Source organism: Acomys minous (assembly GCF_964271855.1).
Source record: "Acomys minous genome assembly, chromosome: 5".
Taxonomy (NCBI): Eukaryota; Metazoa; Chordata; class Mammalia; order Rodentia; family Muridae; genus Acomys; species Acomys minous.
Window position 1 is genome coordinate 53242311 of NC_140494.1, and position 7091 is coordinate 53249401.

The 7091-nt window shown below is 32.4% G+C and overlaps 1 pseudogene across 1 annotated transcript; it reads left to right on the forward strand.

The window, feature by feature from the left end:
* The first annotated feature begins 2554 nt into the window (after positions 1-2554).
* LOC311597236 (transcription factor BTF3-like) lies at positions 2555-4070 on the forward strand (annotated as a pseudogene). The gene has a single exon. The product of its transcript is annotated as a transcription factor BTF3-like (transcript).
* Positions 4071-7091: the final 3021 nt, after the last annotated feature.

Consider the following 7091-nt stretch of genomic DNA (forward strand, 5'->3'; position numbering starts at 1 on the left):
TATTCTATGGATATATATGAGAGAGGGTGAGAGAGAGAGAGAGAGAGAGAGAGAGAGAGAGAGAGAGAGAGAGAGAGAGAGAGAAACAGACAGAGAGAATTTAATTTTACAGAATTATTTCCCAAATTTGGTTTTCTAAACTATGTGTTAAGGTGAAAAATATTACTCATACATCATTAAGTGGATATGTCTCTCCAATTCCACTAAGTGAAAATAATCTTAAACTCACGGTAGGACTTTCTTAAACTCCATGTGACTATTTTCTCCTTACACTTTTCTTATTTTTGAAAACTAATTTGTAGAGTCAATAAAAGATAATTCAGGACACACATTTGTTACATAAATTTCTGTTGCTCTTTGAAGGGTTCCGTCTATAAGGAGTATATCACAGGCTTACAGACCATTTGCTGGATCCATGTACTAATGAAGAGTGTGGAGGCCATCTGCGAACTAGATTCTCTGATTCCTGCCTCACACTGGGAAGAAGTACAGTGTCTATGTCAGTATCAGTTAAATCTGAAACTTTGTATCACTCTTTTTTTTAATCCACTGTAGAAACATGCCTCTTCTCTGTTCTTTAATCTTTTTTTTTTCTTTGTAAATTTCAATATTTATTCTTAAATATGAATGTTTGGAAACTTTCTCACCTGCCAAACTTCAAAATAATAAAATAAGAAACAATTTACCCTTAATCTTACTTGAATTATATGAGTTTTCCAATGTTATAACCTCCTTATCCAAATAAAATCACTGAGCACAGTGTAGTGATACATGACTTTATTCCCAGCACTCAGAAGGCAGAGGCTGGAGGATCACTGTGAGTCCCAGGCCAGTCTGATCTACAAAGTGAGTCTAGGGCAGCCAAGGCTACACAGAGAAACTCTGTCTCAAAACACCACCCCTCAAAATCAAATAAAATTACTTACCTGGTACTAGAAATCAAATTCAATATATGCTATGAAATCATACTAGTGAGTTTAAAATATGTCATTTAATTTTGTATATTCAATCATTAGATATAGATTAAATATAAAGAGATGTATTGCTGATAAAAAATTAATTCCACAATTATATAAACTTATAGATGTTACTCTGCAACAAATGCAATTTTTCTCTAATGGTTCACACTAGCATTATCCATGAATATTTATAAGGAACACATTATTCACTATTTGCATCTTATAGAACTCATTATAAAGCCAAGTTATGCTGATTTGAAAATACAGTAATGATCTTCATTGTCAAAATTTAAAGCAAACATCTGAATTCTGAAAAAAATAGCATAAGCTAGATGAACACTCTGTAGAAATAAGTATCTACACAACTAATTTAGGGAGTTTATTATTTAATTCTTTTTAAAAATATGTTTTATTAATTTATTCATATTACATTTCAAATATTATCCCATCCCTTGTATCCTTCCATTCTTCCCTCCCTCCCATTTTCCCCTTACTCCCCTCACCTCTGACTGTGACTGAGGGGGACTTCCTCCCCATGTATATGCTCATATGGTATCAATTCGTGAAACTAGGCTTTACTATCCAAAATACACAAATCTGGGTCTTTTAAATTATAATTGTATGAGGAAAGAAGACAAAATAAAACCCTTGTTTAATAAGTCTTGCGGGGCTGGGGATGTAATCTAAAATATCACAAAACTTTAATTTGTTTTTAAAAGAAATGAAGATGGTCAGACAGACAAATAGATCAATAGATACAGGGGCAGAGAGAGAGGACAAATTTATTTAATTTATCAACTTAGACACAGATGAGCAAAATTTGAGAGACAAAATATTCTTATCTCTCTTCAATTAGGTATTCCCGTATGAGATCAGTCATTATTATTTTATAATACAATAAATTGTAACTGTCTAGAAAATATAGTGTTCAGATAATTATTTTTATTGCTATTTTAGTACTATTTTCGTTTGTATGTAATTTTAAAAATCTTTGTCCACCTTTTTCAATATAAGATAACTCTGCTCTTAAGGATATTATCAATACACTTTACTAATATCAAAAAACATCAAGTGCTATTGAGATGACCCTGAAATAGATAAAGTGGACAATTATTTTGAAATTCTGTATGTAATATGAAGGCTTTGTACTGACAAACGTAAAATTATTAAGTCAGTTTTTGCTAAACCTCTAATATTATATAAATAGGGTTTCTGATTTTATTATAATCTCTATTTTATGGAATAGTTTTTCCACCAATCCTATATGTAAGCAAAGAAATTATATTTTGTGCTGTCTTCAAGAACTATGAAGATTAAGTAGAAATAATTATTTCTAGGCACCACTTTTCAACAAGTCCAATGCATACTATTCACAACACATAGAGAAACTCAGTTTGACTTTTGAAAACATAAAAACATTCTAATGGTAGTTTTCTCACTCTATATGATAGGTCACCTTTAACTTCCTGATACAAACGGTTAATTTGCCTTATAGTTCATCTTATACTAATTAAAGGATATAAATTAACTTAATGAACTCACAGAAATAATTTAGTTATTTTCTTCAATATTTTGTAAACACTTTGGGCCCATACAAACATACTTAAATAATCAAGTAGTAATATGTGCAAATATATGTTTAAATGAAAACACAGCTGTAAGTGCAGATAAGCAATTGAAGACACAAATATTTTACTGTTTAATCTGAATTAGATGCTTTATCATCTTCTAAAATAAAAATGTGATGTATTTGAAGTCTTATGGATTGCTACTAATAAGACACATAGATGTGACTATGTGGGAAAACTCTTCCGGCAAATGCATGAAATTCGACCATATCAAGTTGTGTAGGACAGATACACTTCTAATAAAGGGTTCTAGGAGAATGATTCCCTTAAAGAATGATCATAACTAATGAAGCAGGGAATGCTTTTACATTATTATGTAAATTGGGTGTTTATTTATTTATTTGAGGGAAGTAAAGGTTAAGCACATTTTGACACAGGATGTGTGTGTGTGTGTGTGTGTGTGTGTGTGTGTGTGTGTAGACATGAGAGCATGAAGCAGGAAAAACTCGTCAAACTGCAAGCACAAGTGCATATTGGTGCGAAAAGAACTGGTCACAGGAAGAAGGTGGTTCACAGAAAAGCCACAGCAGATGATAAAAACCTGCAGTTCTCCTTTTAAAAGTTAGGGATAAACAATATCTCTGGTCTTGAAGAGGTGAACATGGTTACAAACCAAGGAACGGTTAACAAATCTAAAGTTCACACATCCCTGGCAGCAAACACCTTCACTATTACGGGCCAGGCTAAGACAACACAGCTGACTGAAATGTTTCCCACCATCCTAAGCCAGGTTGGTGACGACAGCATGACTAGTGTAAGGAGACTGGTTCAAGCTCTGCCCAATCTGTGGATGGAAAAGCACCACTTGCTACTGGAGAGGATGCGATGATGAAGTTCCAGATTTGGTGGAGAACTTTAATGAGGCTTTTAAGAACAAGGGAAACTGAATTGAAGCAACTACTGAAGAAGGTGACACTTGCAAAAGTCACAAGAGCTGCTGTATTTTTTTTTTAATAATGACTGCATTTTAAAATTCTTTTGTCTATGTATATGACAGAATCTAGGTCTCTAATATTCTTAAGTCCATGGCCCCTGGATACTGCAGCTCTTTTCAGTTTTTCCTTGTACACAAATTCATTATTAGCAGCAAATTAAACTGGAGATTCTTGGTAGTAAAGTTTAGAAAAGGTTAATAAAATTCTTTGCCTAGTTAGAAGAAAAGAAAAGAAAGGAATTATCCATGTTCATTCGCCTGGACAACATGTAAAATCATGTTACGTATGTTAGCTCTCTTCTTGTTAGAATGCCTTCCTGAGAACATTGTTTCTTTAGTAGTATGACTTTCCTGAGATACTATCAAACATATGAAGAAAGTATGAAAGTTTCTGTATTGGAAGGTTCGGTGATAACACAGGGAATGTTGTAGGTGCTTCATATTTCACTATCAATACTACCGGATATTGTTCCTTCTTCAAGTGTAGCTAAGAACATAACATTTTAAACTTTTAAACTGAAATTTCACATAACAATTGTTGGTTACTAGTATTAATATTAAAATTTATAAAATGTGTTTGAATTGAAAAAATAATAAGTTACCTATGATTTTTATAATTATAGAACCAATACCCAAACCGTATATGAAGACTTTCAAATCCACACTTGCAAAACCATTTGAAGTTCTGTAAGCAAAAGTATCAACAACTTCTTTCTCATTGAGCCAAGTGACTGACTGGCAATTTGCAAATTAATAAAAAAGAAATGATAACTTTGAATATTATGCAAATATTTGACTCTTATATTCCACACCTTCTGTCCTCAGAAGAAATAAAATAAAGTGCGAGCGCACACACACACACACACACACACACACACACACACACACATCACTAAAAAGAAGAACAACAAAAGGAAAAAGGATAGCGTTTCCATTCTTTGTTCAGACCCAATAGCATCAATTTTCACAAAACAAGCACTTTAGCAAGCTAAGCGACGTCCACACACGTATATGCAGCAATAATTGGATTTAATGGGCTACCGGAAAAAAAAAAAAGAGAAGAAAAAAGACATGAAGTTCGGAAAAGAACAACTTAGGAGGATATGGTTGATTAGAATATGGAAATGGGACACAATGATCATATTTCATTATATATATGAAACTCAGGAGAATAAATGTAAAATTATAACTTTTACGTGGGAGGAGGTATTTTGTGATAGTGCTCCTATGTAATGTCTCCGTCCAACTCCAGAAATTGCATGCTTTCTAGCACTTTACATTTGTTAAATGGCTGTATGACCATCTCTAAGAGTGCTAAATTTAGGAATAAGCACATTAGTGTGTTAGAACTGCAGTGTGAAAGTTTAAAAGTGAAAGGAGGCTTCCTTCTCTGTGAAATCCTTGGCATACTTTAGTTAGGAGCATAATGGTGGTTCCAGGAAGAGAACTGAAGTAACTCTTAAAGACAAATCTCTGTCAAGAGGGTTCAAACCACAAAAGAGTTAGTGCATTCCATTTGTTATCTCTCTTCCAGATCTATAACTGTATATCTGTTACACACGTTTATTATATTTCTATTCTTTTCCATCCACATAGCATCTACCTTGTAAAATAAACATTATCCATTGTCAATCTTCGGTCTTTATGACATCTTCCATCTATCCACTCTCACTTGTCATGACTTTATCTCCTTACCTATCTACACATCTGTATCTATCCAAATTTCTAATCAAATTTTCATCATTAATAGATTTTTGCAGATAGCATTGTCAGGTTATCATAAGTAATCAAACCCTTTTTTATGTGCCATGATGATTTTAAATCTCGTTTCTCTTCTGGATACAATTAAAAATACCAATTTGAGATCTAAAACTACAAATTACGACAGCATTACTTTTATCCAAATCTTGACATGTATTAAAGAGACAAACCACTTTTTCAAGATATATGAAACACACACAGAAGGGGGACATGCTTTAATCTTTGATAATATTTCATGATCCACATTGAAATTGGTCCTATTTATAAACTTAAATTTAAAGGAAAGCAAATTTCAACCTTTATTCTTTTGGTCCATTTAGTCTTATTTCAAATACTTTTCTCCGAGAGACTGAAGTTTAAGTATCTTTTTTCAGTAGCAAAATGCACTAAAGTCAAGTATGGAGTTACTCATACATATTTCCCTACATTTAACTTACTGTAAGTTAATATTCTAATGACATTATGACAAAAGTTATATAAAAACTAAACTTGTAAGTATAAATATTCTAATTGTTCTACATTTTAAAAAGAGTCATCTTTTTTCAAATATGCATTCAATTCTATAATATAATGAAATGTACTTTTCAGTGAACAGAAAAATTCATGAAAAAGGATCAAACTATCAATCAGTTACACTGAAGCATATGTTTTAAGGACAGATAATGACCAAGCAAAGCTGTTCACTGCCACAGAGGACAAGTCACAGCCAACATTTGCTGATAACACACTTGCATGCATTCTTAGAATTAACTTTGATTTCCATTGATTCTCTGGCAGGAATTAAAACTGGAGTGTTACTCAGATAATTTTTATATAATATTAGGCATTTACCAGAACATTGTGATTGACTCCTCTCATATATCCAGAACCATTGTAGAAATAATGTCTGCCTCACAGGATACCAAAGGAAAGGGTAACATACAGGTAAAAACATTCCCTCTCACCTGGTGAATATATAATGGAAAGGATATTGTATTGGATACGATGTGTGTATAAAGGAACAGAAGAAAATGCAAAGGTGACTAAATGCAAGGTGACATTCCGAAAAGGTTCTGATCTACTTACAGTTTATCAAGTCAAGCAAAGCAACACATCATTCAAAACCATAATTTTATCAACTTGAATTATGATCTCAGTATTCACATATATTATAATAAATTATTTCAATTATGCATATAAACATAATAATGGTGTCCCAATCATACAAAACAGTTCAAATACTGTGTTAGGGAGCTAAATAGTATGATGCTAGACAACAATATTTTTTATCTTAGAACATTGTATTATATTATGTAATTATTGTCTTATTAAAACTATTGGATCTGTTTACCTTGAAGTCAAGTTCTTCACTTTTAAACTGATGCTACCATCTGCTTTCTATAAAATATTACTTCGTTTATTATTGTTAGATTAGTTTGCTAAAACTTATACATCAATTCCCCCACGTTTGAAAGTGTATAAATATGAGATATTGTTTAACATCCATTTTTCTATTAAATGAATATAATACAGTATGTACTTTCAACTGCAGAAAACTTCAGTCCACCTGATCATAAATTTGGTAACAGGATGCAAACACATGCTGCTCACTTCTATCCCAGTCCTTTTGTGATACGTGATGAGGCAGGCTGCTATTTGATCTTCCTTATCTTTCATAATATCTGTTGAAGCTGTCGTTTGCTATTTTTGTAGTCACGTAGATGCATATCTTACTTGACACAGCATTGCCTAGGCAATAGACCACTTTGAGAATCAGAAAATGTGATTCACCTTTTCCAAATTAAGAAAATGGGAGATACATAATTCTAC